Source organism: Hemiscyllium ocellatum, chromosome 5 (assembly GCF_020745735.1).
Source record: "Hemiscyllium ocellatum isolate sHemOce1 chromosome 5, sHemOce1.pat.X.cur, whole genome shotgun sequence".
NCBI lineage: Eukaryota > Metazoa > Chordata > Chondrichthyes > Orectolobiformes > Hemiscylliidae > Hemiscyllium > Hemiscyllium ocellatum.
In genome coordinates this window covers 33921734-33941850 of record NC_083405.1, presented here as the reverse complement: position 1 = coordinate 33941850, position 20117 = coordinate 33921734, and the positions used below count along the sequence as shown (strand labels likewise).

Sequence of the window (20117 nt, the reverse complement as noted above, 5' to 3'; positions counted from 1 at the left end):
TGTACAGCCGCAACATGACCTCCCAACTGCTATACTCAATGCTCTGACCAATGAAGGAAAGCATACCAAACGCCTTCTTCATTATCTTAGCTACCTGTGACTCCACTTTCAAGGAGCTATGAACATGCACTCCAAGGTTTCTTTGTTCAACAACACTCCCTTACCATTACGTGTGTAAGTTCTGCTACGATTTGCTTTTCCAAAATGCAGCACCTTTCATTTATCTAAATTAAGCTCCATCTCACTCTCCTCAGCTCATTGGCCCATCTGATCAAGATCCCGTTGTGATCTGAGGTAACCTTCTTCGCTGTCCACTACACCTCCAAAGTTGGTGTCATCTGCAAACTTATTAACTATGCCTCCTATGTTCATATCCAAATCATTTATATAAATGTCAAAAAGAAGTGGACCCAGCACCCAACATCCAGATCCTTGTGGCACTCCACTGGTCACAGACCTCCAGTCTGAAAACCAACCTTGCACCACCACCCGTTATCTTCTACCTTAGAATCAGTTCTGTATCCAAATGGCTAGTCCTCCCTGTATTCCATGAGATCTAACCTTGCTAACCATTCTCCCATGGGGAACCTTGTCGAACGCCTTATTGAAGTCTATAGAGAGGATAGTAACTCAAAAAAAAGGTGTTTGTATTTTGGGTTGATAACAAGACAATGAAATCAGAAACGCATGGGTATGGAACCTAAAATTGAAATAGCTTCACCTGCTTTCATTGGTTTTTGATACATGAATATTTACCGATCGATCTTCAGTTCGATACAATAACAATTATTTTCTAACAAAGATCAGATTTGAAAATTTGTCTAAAGTTGTCCTTGCATTGCAAGGCATGAATACCTTATTGTGACTTACATTAGACTAATATTAGGACCCATTTACTACTTTCCAACCAATATGTATGTTAAAAGCAAAAATCTATGAATGCTGGAAATCTGAAATAAAAACAGATATTGCTGGAAATATTTAGCAGATTTGATTGCATTTGTGGAGAGAGAAACAGTTAGTATTTCCGGTCAATTAGTTTTAATTAGAATTGGGAAAGTTTGAAGATATTACAGTCCTCCAGAGGATGAGAATTGATTTAGCTCAATTGGCTGGATCATTGGTTTTACAGAGCAGTGGGATGCCAACAGTGTGGGTTCAATTCCCATCACTGGTTTAAGGTTACCATGAAGGACTCCTTCTCAATCTCTTCCCTTGCCTAAAGTCTGGTGGCCCTCAGGTTAAAATCACCACCAGTTGCTTCTCTTTAATGAGAGCAGCCCCTCTGGTCTGGCAAGACTATGGTGACACAACAATAAGAACATAAGGAATAGGTGCAGGAATAAGCCATCTGGGCTGTTAAGCCTAGTCTGTCATCTAATAAGATCATGGCTGATCTCTTTGTGGACTCAGCTTCACTTACCTGTCCACTCCCCATAACCTTTACTGTTCAAAAATCTATCTATCTCTCCTGTCCAGAAGCCATTAAAAGGGGAGCAGAGGTTATGAACTGAAAATATTGAACTGAGTGCTGTGTCAAAAAAAGTTGTAAAGTATCTAATACAAAGGTAAGGTGCTGCACTTTGAGCTTCATTGAAACATTGCAGGTGGACAGATTCATCAAAATATGAGTGGGTTCTAGAATGAAAATGACACTGACTGAAAGCAAAGGGTCATATTGCAAATTGAAGAGAGTTAACTGGAAAGCAGTCAGCCAATCACCGTTTGGTCTCTCCAATATAGAAGCAATCTTGCCATAGTCTCAGAGGACTGGCGGCTGCTCTTTAATGGACAGTGACGGCTGGTGATGCTTTAACCTAAGGAGAGAGCTTGAGAAGGAGGGACCTTCATGGTAACGTCTCCAATGCAGAGGTGACGGATCTTCATGGTAACCTCTCCAATGTAGAGGTATCATGAGTAATGTATACAGTTTACTAAAGAGAATGAGTGTGAGCAAAATGCTGTTTCACTGAAAAGACAGATAGGGATCTTGGGTGGTGGGAGAATGAAGGCTAAAGAGCAATATAGTATTTGTGATGCTTGCATGGAAGTGTGCTTCAGGATAGAAAGGATGAATTGTAGGTAATAGAGGAGTGGACAAGGGAAGGTCTTAACTAGAAGTCTTCAATGTAAGATAGCCCCTGAGAAATCCAAAAAAGAATTCAGAAGAAACTGCTTCATTCAAAGAATTTTAAGAATATGGAACTTGAAATCACAAGAGTGTAAGAAGTGAATATTATAACAGCAGTTAAAGGGAAACTCGACAAGTATATGAGGGAGAAGGGAATAGATGGTTAGAATAATAGACTTAGATGAAAGAAAGATGTAAGTTGACTTGAGAGAAGCATGAACATCAGCGCAGACTGCTTTGGCTAAATTGCCTGTTTCTGTAATGTATATTCTGTGTAATCCTATGAAAGCAATTGATTAAAGAACTCTGATTATCACAGAGATATTATGAACCATGAAAACAGTAACTTTATTTAAAATCCAGGTGGAAAAAGTTGGATCTGGGATAATTGCTGATTATGTTATGAACATAAATATTTTTCTCACACTATTTCATCTTACGTTGAAGTCCAATTTATAATGTAAGCATAATGGTATTAGCAATCTGATGCAGAACCTATTCTGTTTAAACATACTAGGTCCACAACAGCCTATTTTATCTAAGGGTTGGTGATGGATGACTGTGAATTGTAATTAATCCTTAAATTTAAAGGGATTAATCTTGATTAGCTTTTAAAGTAGTGCAGTAGATGTGCACCATAAAGCTGTGACAAACAGAAAGCTCACGCTCATTCCCATTTTTTCAGAGATGTTTTATATATTTGTATATGTTTTGAAGTCAATATTTTTGAGAACATTAGGACCAACAGTGCACAAGGTCTCATTAGGGTTTTGTTCATTAGTACCCTGCAATGTTAACCTTGTCAGAGTTTGTGATGCCAGTGGAAGAAATTACATGATGTAGGAGGGCACAAACTCTGTTATGGGTGCACCACCAGTGCCCGCCTGACACACTCAGCTGCACAATGCAGTGTCCAATTGCCTAGTGGGTAGGAACCCCTAAACTGGCATGATGGATAGGACCTCTTCTTTTCTCAATTTGAGTACTGACGCTCAGCACTAATCCAGCTCTAAAATGAGTCCAACAAAGGGCGCTTTTGTGCATAATTCACTCTATGGACAGTTGCCTTGTGAAACAGGGTGGATAATTCCAGAAGCAATATAAAGCCAGCACAACTAGGTGTGCCTACTGTTGAAATTCTGGGTCAGAACTTATATAGAGTATAAAAGAAGGGAGGTCTTGCTACGTTCTGTTACAACCAAACCTTACATAGTTTCTCAATTGGCTATGATTCCAGATGCGATATTTCGAAATTGCTGAACTTCTTCATGAACTAGCTCCCAGTCATTATTCACCTTCACATTTGATTGGTTGCAACAAGGTTAATTTAGTAAGGATCCTTCCCTTGCGGATAGCTTCGTCCTAGAGCCAACTGAATTTTAGAAAGAGCCAATTTAATCAGGCTTTCTTGAGTTAACAGAGGTGAGTTTATTAATTTCTAAATATGAAAATAATTATTAACAGAACACGTATATTTACGGATTCAAAATAAAAAGCGAGTCCAGAAAGCAAAAATGTAAAAATTACAAAGGTCATTTGCTGAATTGTTCATGATGAACAGATTAGATAACATTGCAGCCAGTTTTATCTTGTACCAGTAGCATTGATATTGCAAGTTGAATAATCTATTTCATGATCCTTAATTTTGCAAATTGGTTGTGATTCTGATTTCATTCAATTGTAATTTGATTCCAGCATTCAGGGTGAAAAAGAGTCCTTTCATTTTCCTATTTCCTTGTGTCAAGTTTCTAGCACTCAATCAGAAAGAAGTCTTTTACCTGCAATGCAAGGGTAACTAGGGGATAATTCTTTGAGCACAGTGGTGCTCAAACACAGACTGGTACACATGATAACATTCAGTACCACTAACATCCTCCAGTAGAGTTGAGATTGGCTTTTTAATCCTTGGCCTTGTGTATTCGTAAAAAAGAAAAACTAACATGTATCTTCAGATTAGATTACTTACAGTGTGGAAACAGGCCCTTCGGCCCAACAAGTCCACACCAATCCGCCGAAGCACAACCCACCCATACATTTACCCCTTTACCTAACACTACGGGCAATTTAGCATGGTCAATTCACCTGACCTGCACATATTTGGACTGTGGGAGGAAACCAGAGCACCCGGAGGAAACCCACGCAGACACAGGGAGAATGTGCAAACTCCACACAGTCAGTGCCTGAGTCGGGAATTGAATCTGGGTCTCTGGCGCTTGTGAGGCTGCAGTGCTAACCACTGTGCCACCGTGCCACCCACGGGTTGGGACATAATCAACAGGTTTGCAGTTGATCAGGGGTTTGTCAACCCCTCATTATCTCAAGTTACTCTAGCTTTATCTGAAGGTTTTTTGATGCCTTTAGAGGTTACATCACATCGGTATTGTACGGAATGCCAGCTAACCATTTAATTTACACTTGAAATTACATTTATTCTCTGTAGCTGCGTTGTCATAAGGAATAAACTGAACAGATTTGGCCTATTTTCTTTGGAGTTTAGAAGAATCAAAGATGATCTTATTGAATTGTATAAGATTCTGAAGCAGTAGGTATTGAGAGGAAGAATGGAAATTAATACCATCCTCTGCAACATGTTTAATTGTAAGGGGCATGTTAGTTCATGGGAGGTGGGGCATTTTGAAATTTTCCTCCTTCATCTTGATTCTGTCCATAGTGAGAGGTCCCCTGAATGGTCTCCCACCAATTAAGGCTCTTAAGTGGGCCATTAATGCCTACTAAGTGGCCCACTCTGCCACTATTAATGTTTACCCAGTTATGAACTTAGGACCTCATCAGAGGGAACTAGAACAAGTAAACCCATGCCAGGTTTGCTTGTGAGCTTCTGTGGGCAGGATAAAACATTCAAAGATGCTCAGTAAGTGATCGGGGAACTGGGCATTGGGACAAAAATGTTCTGTTGACACAGCTATCCTGCCCCATGGCCATCACTCCCTATATCACATGCCCTTGGCTTAGGATCTAGCAACAATATTCAATAATGCCTCCTCATTGATGCCACTGTACAGCAGTTAGATAGAACATCCAACCTTGAGTTTTAATTATCTCAACATGCCTTCCCTAAAAGAGACAATGCAGAGTACTCACTGGTTGGTGAAATCCCTCTCAGCTCCATTGAATTCTGCCTGAAGTTCCCCTTGACTGGGTATCTATAACTAAGGAGCATAGTTAACATATAAGGAGTCTCCCATTTGAAAATTGAGGAAAAATCCCTTCCCTTAGAAGGTTGTTAGCATTTGGAATTCTCTTCCATTGAGAATAAGGAAGGTTGGAGAATTGAAAGTAGGACAGATAAAGGCAGGTTAGATAGGTTTTTAATTCACAAGGGAATTGAGGGCTACCTGAGGCAAGCAGGAAAGTGGAGTTAAGGCTATAATCAGAGCAGATACAATATTATTGAGTGTCAGAGCAGTATTATTTCTTTAAGAGCTGTATTGCCTTAAGAACTAGATATGCTAATAGGGCAAGAACCAGGATGAAAACATATGATCGGTCCAGCAGATCATGCTAGCAGGAGAGTGCATTTATAGTTATCTGTAATTGCATTTGGAATTTGAGCTGCTTAAAAAACATATGTCATAGGGCGGCATGGTGACTCAGTGGTTAGCAGATTTGATTCCTGCCTCGGACGACTGTCTGCATGGAGTTTGCACATTTTCCCCGTGTCTGTATGGGTTTCCTCCCACAGTCCAAAGATGTGCAGGTCAGGTGAATTGGCCATGCTAAATTGTCATAGTATTAGGTCAGAGGGAAATGGGTCTGGGTGGGTTACTGTTCAGAGGGTTGGTATGGACTGTTTGGCCTGTTTCCACATTGTAGGTAATCTAATCTAATCAAAGTCAGATTTTCAAATAAACTGGATTCACTCGATAATTTGTGTTACTTACTGATAGTACAACAAAATATGACATGGCAATCAGTCTGAAGATTATTCTTAAAAGTAAAACAGTGATGCAGGCTTGAAAATGACAGGAAAAAGCCTCGGATAGGAACAAAGCAGGACAGAAATTACATGTACTTGGGAGCCTCATAAAAATACCACTGTGAATAATGAGTACTTGATTTATTAAAAAGAAGCTCGACCAGCAGCCCAAAACAAAAGCAAAGATTTTTTTTAAAATCAGCACCTGCGTTGCTGGATTTCCACAAGAGCAGCATTATAATTTTTTTCAATTTTTTTCACACAGAGGGTGGTGTATATTTGGAATGAACTGCCAGAGCAAGTGTTAGATGCAGGTAACATTACAACATTTAAAAGACATTTGACAGGTACATGAATAGGAAAGGTTTTGAGGAATATGGGCTAAATGCAGGCAAAGGGACTAGTTTAGTTTGGGAAACTTAGTCAGCATGGACGAGTTGGACTGAATGGTCTGTATCCATACTGTATGATTCTTGGCTCTATGACTCTATAAAGCACAAGTCAGGAAAGTGATTAAATACTCCCCACTTATCTGGATGGATGCAGCTCCAGTAAAACTCAAGAAGCTTGACACCATCCTGGTCACAGCAACATGCTTGATTGGCATCACATCCGCAAACATCCACTCCTTCCACCACCAATGTTCAGTAGCAGCAGTATGTACTATAAGGTGCACAGCAGAAAATCATCAGAGATCCTTAGACAGCACCTCCCAAACTCATGCGCACCTCTATCAGGAAGGATAAGGGCAGCAGATACATGGGAACACCATCATTTGCAATTTACCCTCCAAGTCCCTCAATATCTTGACTTGGAAATATATCAATGTTCCTTCAGTGTTGCTGGGTCAAAATAATGGAATTCCATTCCTACTGGCATTGTGGGTCTACCTACAGCACATAGACTATGGCAGTTCAAGAAGACAGTTCACCACCATCTCCTCAAGTGCAACTATGGATAGGCAGTAAGTGCTGGCCAGCAAGCAGTGCCCACGTCCCATGAATGAATAAAAAAAACTTGTGCATTAAAATCATCCATCTGTTTCTGAATGCCGAACACAGTTAGATAGAATCGCTTTAATTCACTTGTTTAACATTATTCTCCATTTTAATTCTATTTGATGCTTGCCATTGCTTCATCTGGCTTCAGTCTTTGCTCACTACCTTTTACTGGTTTTGCTTCCCTTGAATATGAGCTCCATCCCAGGTTCCCATCTCCTGTTTGCCAATCTCATTTAAACCCTGTACAAGAGGATCCGCAAATCTCCCTTTGAGTGTGCTCACCTGATTCTGCTAAAATACAACTTGTTCATCCTGTATAGGTTCTACCTGCCCCAGAACAGGTCCGATACCTCAGAAATCCAATACCTATTCTTTTGCATCAGTTTTCTAACCATGAGTTCAATCACTCAATTCTTCTATATCTATGCTCAATTTTAGCTCAGTTGGTTGGATCGATGATTTACAGAGCTGTGTGATGCCAACAATGTGGGTTCAATTCCCATCACCTGTTTGAAGTTACCATGAAGGACTCTCCTTCTCAATCTCTTCCCTCGCCTGTGGTCTGGTAGCCCTTGGGTTAAATCACCACCAGTGTCTTATCTCTAATGAGAGAGCAGCCCCTATGGTCTGGTAAGACTATAGCGACACAACAAAAAAGTTGAACTGGGAGTAATCCTCAGGTTACTGCACTGGAATCCTGCTTTTCAATCTCCTTCTTCTTCAATGTGCTTTAAGGACCTCAATCCCCTTCCTAACCAGGTGATTGGGTATTGACATGCACCACGACCTCTCGCTGTTCACCTTCCCAGAAGAAAGTCCTGGCGGTACTCTGACATCCTTGATCTTGGAACCAGAGAGGCAACATTTAAGCCTGGGGTCACATCTGTGGCCAGAGAAATGTCTGTCTGTTCACCTGACTAATCAGTACTGCTCTACCATTCTTCTTCCTCACCTCATATATAGCTGAGCTGCTCATGATGCGACTGACTTATCTCTGATTGCACTCCTCTGAGAACACACTGCCCTTGCCAGTATCAAAGTGGAAAACCGATTTCTAAGTGTGATCACCTCAGGGAACTCCAGCACTATGAGCCTGGCTCTCTTTGACAGCTTGGACATCTACTCCTTGTCTGTCTGCAAACTTTTAAGCTGCGGTGTGACAATTTCCCTAAACATTCCAGTCACATAAACCTCTGCCATGTATGTGCATGAAAATGACCGCTAGAGTTTAAGGTTGGCCACCCAGTGACACTCCCTACAGATGTGTTCATCTCAGAATATCATGCATCCATGTCCATTCACATTTCACAAGTTTTACATTCCACTCAGTTGAGCTGTCCTGTCATATATTAACTATATGACTATTTATTACCAGTAGAGTAGCTTTCCCATCACTCATCGACTAGCTCCTTCCACTGCACAGAAGTGTGAAAAAAAATGGACAATGGAGAAAATACATGAAAGAAAGTTAAAGAAAAGAAAAAGAAAGCAACCCATCCCTGTTTATCTAACTCACTTCTCATTGAACTCAGACTGCTTGAAATCCCCACTCCACTCACATGTTACTTCATGATTTCTGTTTATACCTTCTTCAGAGTAATAATGTCAAGCATCACTATAAAACACATGAAGATTTATCTAGAAATGATTGCTAAACAGTGCATTTTTTGGATAACAAAATGAACGTAACAAATTCCTTGCTAAAAATATATACTCAATCACATAAATTTTATATCTTATAAATAAATGTCAAATACTGACAAATTCTGCTTCTAAATTGAGAAAAGACACAATAAACCAAGTAACACAGAGCATACCTGTCATTTTAATCAAGAAGGTTTGAACAATATACTCGATTTTGTCCGAAGTGAAACACCACTCCAACTTTCACCATCCATTCAGTATGTCTTGTAGTTTTGTTATTGACTAGTGACATAAGTTGCTGGATCCCAAAAACTATTTTCCCCAAATATACTTTATTTATAAACTTTGTAAAAGAAACTCTATAGCAGTCCAAATTTATCATGATGTAAAGTGACACATACATCAATTTCTTTCCACATAGTACATAAGCTTTTTTACCACAGTTGCCAATACAAATTGTATTTGCACTGTAATTTGCATTATGTGTGAAATATTCTTTAGTGCATCGAGCTTTACCCAGTTGCCAACCCTTTGTTGCATTAGGACAGGCAGGTCCCAGTTTGTGGTCTTTCCCACCAAGCCTTGAAGCTCCAAGCTTTAGTGTGTCTCTGCATCTTGAAAAGTGTCAGTCTGTAACACTGAGATATTGACCATGCTTTGCACTGGAAATCCAAGAGTTTTGGTTAGGTCAAAGAGCACCTTTCACTGAGTTGTTCACCTGTCTGAGTGTGTTCTTCTGGAAACAGCCTGTGGAATTGAGAATCTTATGTTATGAAGTCTGCTTTGGATAAACCTTGACAAAAATCACTGCATCTCTTTCTGACCTGGCTTGCAAAGGTGATAGTTAGGATACTGCAACCACCTTGCGTGTGTGTGTGTGTGTGTGTGTGTGTGTGGTTGTGGGGGGGGGGGGGGAGGTGAGATTCAGGGCATTCAGAAAGGGCCCGATGTGAAGTCCCTTACTCACTCCAGCTAAGCTATCTTCTGGTTCTTGTATGAAAGTTCTGGTGATGAGGCATCCTGTCAAATTAATTTAACAGTTGGTTCACAGAACAATCCAGCAGGATCCAGCATTCTGTTTTCCGCAGGGCCCTGTTGATGTTACATACCAACCACTACCTCGAGGTCAAAGCAGATATTTTGTATAATCATTTTCAGGGGAGACTGGTAATATGGCATTGTCTACCTGAATAATGAATCATTCCATCATGATGTACATAGCTATTCTATGCAAAATTAGGAACAGGCAATAATTAAGCACAAAGTGATACCTGATATTTGTATGCTGAAGATTTACCCACAATTAGAGCCCTTTGGTCCAACTTGTCCATGCCAACCAGATATCCAAACCCAATCTAGTTCCACTTGCCAGCACCCGGCTCATATCCATCCAAACCCTTCCTATTCATATACCCATCCAGACACCTTTTAAATGTTGCAATTGTACCAGCCTCCACCACTTCCTCTGGCAGCTCATCCCATACATGTACTACACCCTGCATGAAAGGTTGCCCCTTAGGTCTCTTTTACATCTTTCCCCTAAACCTATGCCCTCTAGTTCTGGACTCCTCCACCTCAGGGAAAAGACTTTGTCTATTTACGTTATCCATGCACTTCATGATTTTATAAACCTCTATAAGGTCACCCCTCAGCCTCCAACGCTCCAGGGAAAACAGCCCCTGTTCAGCCTCTCCCTATAGCTCAAATCCTTCAACACTGGCACCATCCTTGTAAATCTTTTCTGAACCCTTTCAAGTTTCACAACATCCTTCTGATAGGAGGGAGACCAGAACTGCATGCAACATTCCAAAAGTGGCCTAACCAATGAGCTGTACAGCTGCAGCATGACCTCCCAACTCCTGTACTCAATACTCTGACCAATAAAAGAAAGCATACCAAACACCTTCTTCACTATCCTATCTATCTACAACATGCAAGGAGCTATGAACCTGCACTCCATGGTCTCTTTGTTCAGGAATATTCCCTAGGACCTAAGATTTGCTTTCCTAAAATGCCGCATCTCACATTTATCTAAATTAAACTCCATTTGCCACTCCACAGCCCATTTGCACATTGGATCAAGATCCCATTGTAACCTAAGGTAACCTTCTTCGCTGTTCGCTACACCTTCAACTTTGGTGTCATCAGCAAACTTACTAACTAGACTTCTTATGCTCACATCAAAATTATTTATATAAATGATGAAAAGTAGTGGACCCAGCACCGATCCTTGTGGCACTCCAATGGTCACAGGCCTCCAGTCTGAAAAACAACCCTCGACCACCACCCCCTGTCTTCTACCTTTGAGCCAGTTCTGTATCTAAATGGCTAGTTCACCTTGTATTCCATGAGATCTAACTTTGCTAACCAGTCTCCCATGGGGAACTTTGTCGAATGCCTTACTGAAGTCCATATAGATCACATCTACCACTCTGTCCTCATCAATCCTCTTTGTTACTTCTTCAGAAAACATAATCAAGTTTGTGTGACATGATTTCCAAGGCACAAAGCCATGTTGACTATCCCAAATCAGTCCTTGCCTTTCCAAATACATGTACATCCTGCCCCTCAGGATTCCCTCCAACAACTTGCCCACCACCGATGTCAGGCTCACTGGTCTATAGTTCCCTGGCTTGTCCTTACCACTCTTCTTAAACAGTGGCACCATGTTAGCCACACATCAGTCTTCCGGCACCTCACCTGTGACTATCGATGATACAAATATCTCAGCAAGGGGCCCACCAATCACTTCCCTAGCTTCCTACAGAGTTCTGGGTATACCTGATCAGGTCCTGGGGATTTATCCACTTTTATGTGTTTCAAGACATCCAGCACTTCCTCCTCTGTAATGTGGACATTTTTCAAGAATAACCATCTATTTCCCTACAGTCTGTATTTTCCATGTCCTTTTCCACAGTAAACACTGATACAAAATACTCATTTAGTATGTCCCCTACCTCCTGTGGCTCCACACAAAGGCCACCTTGCTGATCTGTGAGGGGACCCACTCTGTCCCTAGTTACCCTTTTGACTTTAATGTATTTGTGAAAACTCTTTGGATTTTCCTTAACTCTATTTGCTAAAGCTATCGCATGCCCCCTTTTTGCCCTCCTGATTTCGCTCTTTAGTATACTCCTATTGCCTTTATATTCTTCTAAGGATACATTTGATATTTATTGTCTATACCTGACATATGCTTGCTTCTTTTTCTTAATCAAACCCTCAATTTCTTTAGTCATTCAGCATTCCCTATACCTACCAGCCTTTCCTTTCACTCTGACAGGAATATACCTTCTCTGGACTCTCGTTATCTCATTTCTGAAGGCTTCCCATTTTCCAGCCGTATCTTTACCTGTGAACATCTGCCCCCAATCAGCTTTTGAAAGTTCTTGCCTAATACCATCAAAATTGACCTTTCTCCAATTTAGGACTTCAACTTTTAGATCTGGTCTATTCTTTCTCATCATTATTTTAAAACGAATAGAATTATGGTCGCTGGCCCCAAAGTGCTCCCCGGCTGATACCTCAGTCACCTGTCCTGCCTTATTTCCCAAGAGTAGGTCAAGTTTTGCACCTTCCCAATTACAGAAACATCCACAGCCTGAATCAGAAAATTGTCTTGTACACCCTTAACAAATTCCTCTCCATCTAAACCCTTAACACTATGACAACCCCAGACTATGTTTGGAAAGTTAAAATCCCCTACCATAACCACTTTATTATTCTTACAGATAACTGAGATATCCTTACAGGCAGAGTCTCGAAAGCTAGTGCTTCCAAATAAGCCTGTTGGATTATAATCTGGTGCGCTGTGATTTTTAACTAAATGGAAAACAAGGGACTGTTCCTTCAGTTTGCATGGAGCCGAACGCTGCTGAGGACCTAGTACAGAAATGTGAGCATGATAACAAGATGGTACGTTTGGGGACTGAGCCGATGTGTTGGGCAGTCCCCCTAGTCTGCCTTTGCACTCTTTCGAGGAGATTTCACTCTTGACCAGAGAATGTTGATTGGATTTAAACATGTATAAGTAAATTGCTGCTTCACACTGGAAGCTCTTGAACGGGAATAAGCAGGAGGTAAAAAGTGTACCAGCTCCTATGATTGCATGGAAAGGTGCTGGGGACGAGAGGTTGTGGATGATAGAGGAGACTTTGTGTTCTTTTACCTTGCGATGGACACATAATGCAATCAAATAATTCGATAACACACACAGGTAAGTTTGGCTATTAAGCAATGCTTTTAGTTTGATGCATTTGGTAATTAGTATGGGTGCTGGCCAGAGGTATTTTTTTTAAAAAAAAACAATTGCAAAATGGTCTTTTTGAGGCTGGTCGCTGCATGTTGTTGAGGGTGAAGCCCCTCCCCGGTGCAAGGATGGAGGAAGCCTGAAGCCAGTCGAGGCGGGAGCTTCGCGGGGGATGATGCATGCTAGCGGCTGTGGCTGCGGCGAACTCTCCCTGGGTGCGCTCTGCTCCGGCGGGGCGGTCATCACGAGCTGCGCGCGTGGAGGACAAGAGCTGGGGCTTCATCGGCGCGCGGCCGAGCCGTTGCCAGGAGACGGGCTGCGCGAGCTTTCCCCCGTGCCACCCGGGGCCCCTGGTGCTGGTGCGGAACAGCGTGTTGCAGCCGGTAAGGAGTGCGCTGCTGCCTGTTGCTCTGCAAACTCGTGCACCTTGCTGCCTCGCGGGCGGCGCGAGCTGAAGCGTCCCCTCGCGCCCTTGCTGCTGCTGCTGCTGCTGCAGCCTGACCTTTCCTTCCTGGCTCTGGGTGAGGGGGGTGAATTGTTTTGCTTTCCCGATGTGTGCACTGTGAAGCGCTCTGTGGCTGCAGTAGGGACCGAGCCCCCACCACACACACACACAAACTGCGCGGTTGAAGAATTAGCTCTGGCACCCGCAGGATTGGGATTAGATAAAACTGTGCATTTGCCAGGGAAGTGACACATGCAGCTCCAAAATCATATGTATTAGGCGCATCAATGATTTAAACATGCAACGGTATATATTTTGTTTTTTGTTTAAATAGTGCATTCACTGTATGCATATCGCACGGTGCTTGGATGGCAGTTTTATCTCCTCCCCGAAATGATTTACCCTCGTGGAAAGCTTTTTTTTTAAAAAGACTGTCTTTCTTCATTGTCTACCCTTGTATCAAATCTGGTTAATTGCTGCCGTAGCTCAAACCCGTGTTGGGGATGTATGTGGTTTTTTTTTTGTTTTTTGTCTCTTGACGGAACAAACACAGCACCGTTCGGAGTGAGTCCGATGGAGCAGCTATTTGGATATGTGTCGGTTAAAAGTTGCATTGGTGGAATTGTTGAACACCGCAGTGAAAGTTTCCTGTTTCTTTTTGCTCTCCCCCCTCTCTCTCTCCTTCCTTGACCTCGCTTTTCAAGGGCTATTGTGTTGAGCTTATGCGAATTTTAAATCCTTGAAGGTCGAAAAGTCCCGTTTCTGCAGCGAGTTGTTCAGGTTGAATAACCACCCCCCCCCCCAAAAAAACCTTTCGGACTTCAATCCACAGATTTGTAAATTGAATGTATAACAATCTCCCCTGCGCCCCTGTTTTATCTCCAAAATGCCGTGCTACATCGAGGGCAAAGAGAGATGGTGTGGGGAAATCTCTCACTAACTCCGATCGGACTAAGTATCTCACCGCGATTAGAATCAGTCAGACAGCACGGGAACAGACCCTTCGGTCCAACATAACCCCAGACTAAACTAGCCCCACCTGCCTCCAAACCTTTCCCAAACGTGTATCTATCCAAATGGCTTTTAGAAGTTGTAGTTGTGTCCACCACTTCCTCAGAAAGTTTATTCCACATGCTAACCACCCTCTGTGTAAAAAAAAATTGCATAATGTCTTTCTTAAATCTCTCGTCTCTAGTTATATATTGCACAGAAGCAGAGAGTTCGGTACAGTTCATCCATGCTGACCAGATATCCTAAATTGACCTAGTCTCTTTGCCAGTACTTGGCCCATTTCCCTCTAAACCCTTCCTATTCACGTATCCATCCAGATGCTTTTTAAATGTTGTATTTGTACCAGCCTCCACCACTTCCTCTGGCGGTTCATTCCACCCTCTGTGTGAAAACGTTGCCCCTCAGGTCCGGGTCCCTCTTCCCCCTCCCCATCTTAAACTTGTGCCCTCTAGTTTGGGACTTGCCCATCCTTGAGAAAAGACCTTGGCTATACGCACACTGATTCTGATGGGAACTGACAAATCTCTGAACAGATTAAGTCAAACACCCTGTTCATGGTTCATCTCATTCAGATCCTCTGGATGAGTTTAGCAGCACATATCAGTTGGGAGTTAAAATGAACACTGTAATCTTCAACTGGAGATGAAGAGAATCCAGTGAAATCAATCAGAGTGGCATGTAGACATATTTGCAATCCTACTACCCTAACAGTAGTGGGCCATACATGGGCAGAAGTAAAGATATATGTATTCAAAAACAGTTATATTAAGTTTGTTTCATTTGTGAAGCCTCTATTATTGTGTATGCAAATATTATAACGTGGACATGAGATGTGAGGTGCACAGTAGTTGAAGAATTCGTTATAGTACTTTTGCCTCGGACAAGCTTGTGTCTGATGCTGGGGAAAAAAATAATCTTTATCCACATTTCAGCTAGAGTATTATAAAATGCACAATATTTCACTGACTTATCTTCTGCACAGCTGCCCAATTAGTGAAAATAAAGCAGTACAACTTCATCACACCCACCTCCCTTATTATTTTCTGTTCCTCTCTGCCAATTTACACACCCTTCTTCCTCTTTGGAAGGTAATTTTTTAGATTAGATTCTCTACAGTGTGGAAACAGGCCCTTCAGCCAACCAAGTCCATACCGACACTCCGAAGAGTAACCCACCCAGACCCATTTTCCTCCAACTAATGTGCCTAACGCTATGGGCAATTTAGAGTGGTCAATTCGCTTAACCTGCACATCTTTGGACTGGGAGGGAAACCGGAGCACCTGGAGGAAAGCTGTAGGTTATTAACTACAACTGAGACTAAATGATGTCCAGCCCTGTGAATGCACATGTATTTGCAGGTGGGATAATGTGCAGCAGGCAGGAATCCTGACTGATTTTTCTCTTTTTCACTCAGGGTACTGAAGTCAATTGTCTATCAGAATCAGAAAATTCAGGGACTTTCCCAGCCTTTCTGACTCACCTACATCATGGCATAAAATCTGAGCATTGGCAAGCTCCCTTTTCTGGAAGATCGTGACTTAAGCTTGGATACTCAACTGTGAGTAGCAATCCTCAAACATGGTACATACATGAATGTAATCATGTGGGTAATGAGACAGTGACAGTCAGTTATTCTACAATGGGGAGTTTTACAGTTTCACGTAATCCTCTCATTGCCAAAATACCTTTTACAGTCAGAGTTCCTGAATAGCTAACCAGAGGAGGATTGATTTCCTTTTCTTAACCAAAGGACACGGGGTGAATTGCAGCTATCACAACATTGGGTCACATCAGCTCATGTGGCTTAACCTCTGCTGGATCCTTCCCAGTCAGTGATACTTAGTGCTGTAGCTGCTGTCTCTAATACTGAAGAAAATTGCTTTTTATTATTTAATTCAATTATCTTTAACATTTAAAGCTTTACATAACAAATACATTTTGTGACAATCCTACCTAATTCCTAAATTCCCCATAAAGTTCCACCTACTAGCCATTATTGATAACAATAATTTGCATTAATCAAGCACCTTTAATATAATAAAACATTCCCAAGGTGCTTTATAAGCATTATCATACAAAATTTGACACTGCGTTCCATGAGGAGGTATAAGACCATAAGACACAGGAACAGAAATTAGTCCATTCAGCCCATCGAGTCTGCTCTGCCATTCAATCATGTCTGATACGTTTCTCAACCCCATTGTTCTGCTTTCTACCCATCACCCTTGATCCCCTTGATACTCGAGGTAGACCACATGACCACTTTAGATTAGATTCCCTACAGTATGGAAACAGGCCCTTCGGCCCAACAAGTCCACACCGACACACTGAAGAATAAGCCGCCCAGACCCATTCCCCTACCCTATATTTTACCTCTGACTAATACACCTAACGCAATGGGCAATCTTGCATGGCCAATTCAAATTAGCATGGCCTTGTTCAAAGCTATACGGCTGGAGTTTTGTGTGTTCCCACTGGGCATGGTTTTGGGGTGGGGCTAGTTGTTGATAGGGACATATAAAATACATAAGGTGGCTAGCCCACCAGGTTTCCACAAACAACAAAATTTGTTGGATAGGCAGGCACCAAATTCACTGGCCCACCTGCCGTAATTAAATAAACAATTTACTGTCACTTAAGTATGTTGACAAGCTGATTGATCAGACGGGAGTGGGTGTGCTTATTTTAGTGGCTCGTATGAGAAAAACCGAGTAGAAAAGAGTGGAGGGCATTCTCAAATGTGTCAGCCCACTTCCATGCTGCCTAACTAACAGAAAACTAACCCTGCGATCCCATTTCCATGGGCTCTAGTATCCCTCTCTAGTAACCTAAAAGCCAGAAACCTATCCTTCTAGGGCAGCCATCATCCTCTTCAGGCTTCTTCTTGCATTCTTCTTGCAGGCCTGGTGCTGCTTGCACTGATGGATCTGATGCGTAATTGATTTACAGGTAGCTTTTGAAAGTGTGAATTTATCAGAAGAGCGGAAATCTCACTGTCGAACCATTCAGTTCACCCACAGTGAAGTACAACCTTCCTGCCCGAGTCAGCTTCCATCTGTGAGCAGTCCGCCCACTGTGAAAGGCAATCTATAGGCTATAGCTATCAAAGAACTATAGGGAAGCTATAGAAATATATAGGTATTTCAGAGCTTTGAGCATTGGAAGTGAAGGCACAGCCTACTTGTGTAATAAAGTATTCTTCAGGGCAACATGAGTAAGGCTGTGGGAAATCCAAATTCTAGGAGTTTTTTTTAAGATTACTTAGTGTGGAAACAGGCCCTTCGGCCCAACGAGTCCAAACCGACCCTCCAAAGCGTAACCCACCCAGACCCATTCCCCTGCCCTAACACTACGGGCAATTTAGCATGGCCAATTTACCTGACCTGCACATTTTTGGATTGTGGGAGGAAACCGGAGCACCAGGTGGAAACCCACACAGACACGGGAGAATGTGCAAACTCCACACAGAGGTGGGAATTGAACCCGGGTCTCTGGCGCTGTGAGGCAGCAGTGCTAACCACTGTGCCACCGTGCTGCCCCAATATGGTGAAGGATTCTGATATTCATGTTGCAAAAAAGATTTAAGAAAAAAAAAGGATAAGAGCTAAAACAAAAGATTCACAAAGATGGTAAAGCCAAGATACAGATATTGGGGAATACCATTCATATGAGGGAGTCTTCTTTAGGACAGGAGGATGAGAAGTACTTAACAGAGCAGGTTAAGATTGAGATGCTTTTTGTTCTTTCATGGATGTAGGTGCAGCTACAAGGCCAGCACCTGTTATTCATCCTCAAATACCCTGAAAGGAGGTTAGTTCAGAGGGAGTTACTGTTGTGAATGTAACATTGCATGAAAAATTGTAATAAAGAGTAGAAAATGGATCATTCAATAATTCTTATCTTTCCCTTTCTTCATACTGGCTGGCACCCTTTTTGATATACACGTGTGTGACCATAGGAATTATTGAATATGGTAGCATTGCATTTGTTACTGGATTAATAGTATAAAGAAGAGAATAAATGATCATGAGAACAAGAGTTTAAATCTCACCATCTCAGTTCCAGATTAGAATTACGTTTCTGCAAAAATAATTTGGAATCATCTCCATCTGTGCCACCTAATCTTCCCTCATCACACTTCCATGCAGGCTCTGACTAAACTTTACATACCTTAGTTAGAAGAGGTTATTGCGTTCAATTCTGGTCACCACATTACAGGAAGAATGCGGAGGTTTCGGAGAAGGTGCAGGTGAAGTTTACCAGGATGCTGCCTGGATTAGAGGGTATGAGCTATAAGGAGAGGTTAGAAAAACTCTGGTTGTTTTCGCTGGAGTGTTGGAGGCTGAGGGGAGACTTGAATGGTTGATGCATAGATATGGTTGACGATCAAAATACGTTTCTCAGAATTGAAATGTCTAATATGAGGGGTGTGCATTTAAGGTGAGAGGGGGAAAATTCAAAGGAGACCTGAGGGGCATGTTTATGTACACAGAGTAGTAGGAGTCTGGAATGCGCAATCAGAGTAAGTGGTGAAGGCAGATATGATAGGGATGTTTATGGGACTTTTTAGATAAGCACATGAAAATGCAAGAAATGGAGGTATATGGACCAAGGGCAGGCAGAAGGGATTAGTTTAATTTGCATAATATTCAGCACAACATGATAGGCCGAAGGGCCTGTTCCTGCACTGTACATTTCTGTGTTTTGCATCATTGTAGGAGATGCTTCATCTTTTGGGATGCCTATCCAGAGCTACATTCGAGAGTTTGTTTGGCTGTACTTAACGTCTGTATAAGGGCTCTGTATAGTCAGCACCAGTCCTGATGCAATTGAGATACAGCACAGTAGACCATATTTTGCTGGGTGGGTTCTTCTAAAAATAACATAACTGGCATCAGTAAATTGACTGCTTTAAAATTCTAGGTGGTGTAGCTATATGCTTCAGGGAAGGCGGCCAACCATCCTTATTCAGTCTGGTCTTTGTGATTTCAATCTAAGACCACACATTTGGCACTTAACAGCCCTTGAACTGAGCAAGTCACCCTGTAGTTGCATAAAATCACTGCAATTGTTTGAGAAAAAGGCTCAAGAAATTGCCTCATGGGAAATTGATCACAGAGAGTAAATAGCAGCCTTGCTGGAGATGCTTAATTTTCCACAATGAATTAAAAGGAACAAGATTGTCAGTGCTTGATTGTCACACACTTAGTTTGAAACAGTAACATAGTATTGTAGACTTCAGAGTTTATGCCTCTGTTCATTGCACAGACAGCATTGAGGTCTCATCACCATAATAACAATGGTTTATTGATTAAATACTGAGCAATTTGATAACTAAGCTTAAAATACATTAGGTTGCACTTAAAATAAAATAACTTTTAGAATAATATTTGTACATTAACTTTATATTTTTGTTACACATATACAATATGACAACTAATCCATTGTTTCACAAAGCAAAACATTTCCTCATCAATTTGTTGGATTTATGTGATTCATTGAGAGTGATCAGGCATGGAGAAAGAAGATTTTGTATTTATGCACATTTTTCATGACCTTAGCGCATCCTAAAGTTCTTGACATCACCTGAAATAACTCTGAAATGTAGAATTGTAAGAAAGTGACAGGCAGTTGGATGCTACAATGCCCCACAAACAACCAGGAGATAAATATCCAGAATATTTATTGAAGTTTGTTTA

General features: G+C 41.7%; 1 protein-coding gene across 1 annotated transcript in view; it reads left to right on the top strand.

Moving 5' to 3' along the window:
- Positions 1-15925: 15925 nt before the first annotated feature.
- Positions 15926-20117, top strand: part of lrrc3b (leucine rich repeat containing 3B) — a 62133-nt gene continuing 57941 nt past the window's right edge. Inside the window, exon 1 of the mRNA XM_060825392.1 lies at positions 15926-15976. The gene's annotated coding sequence lies outside the window, so the exon portion shown is untranslated. The remainder of the gene's footprint in view (positions 15977-20117) is intronic.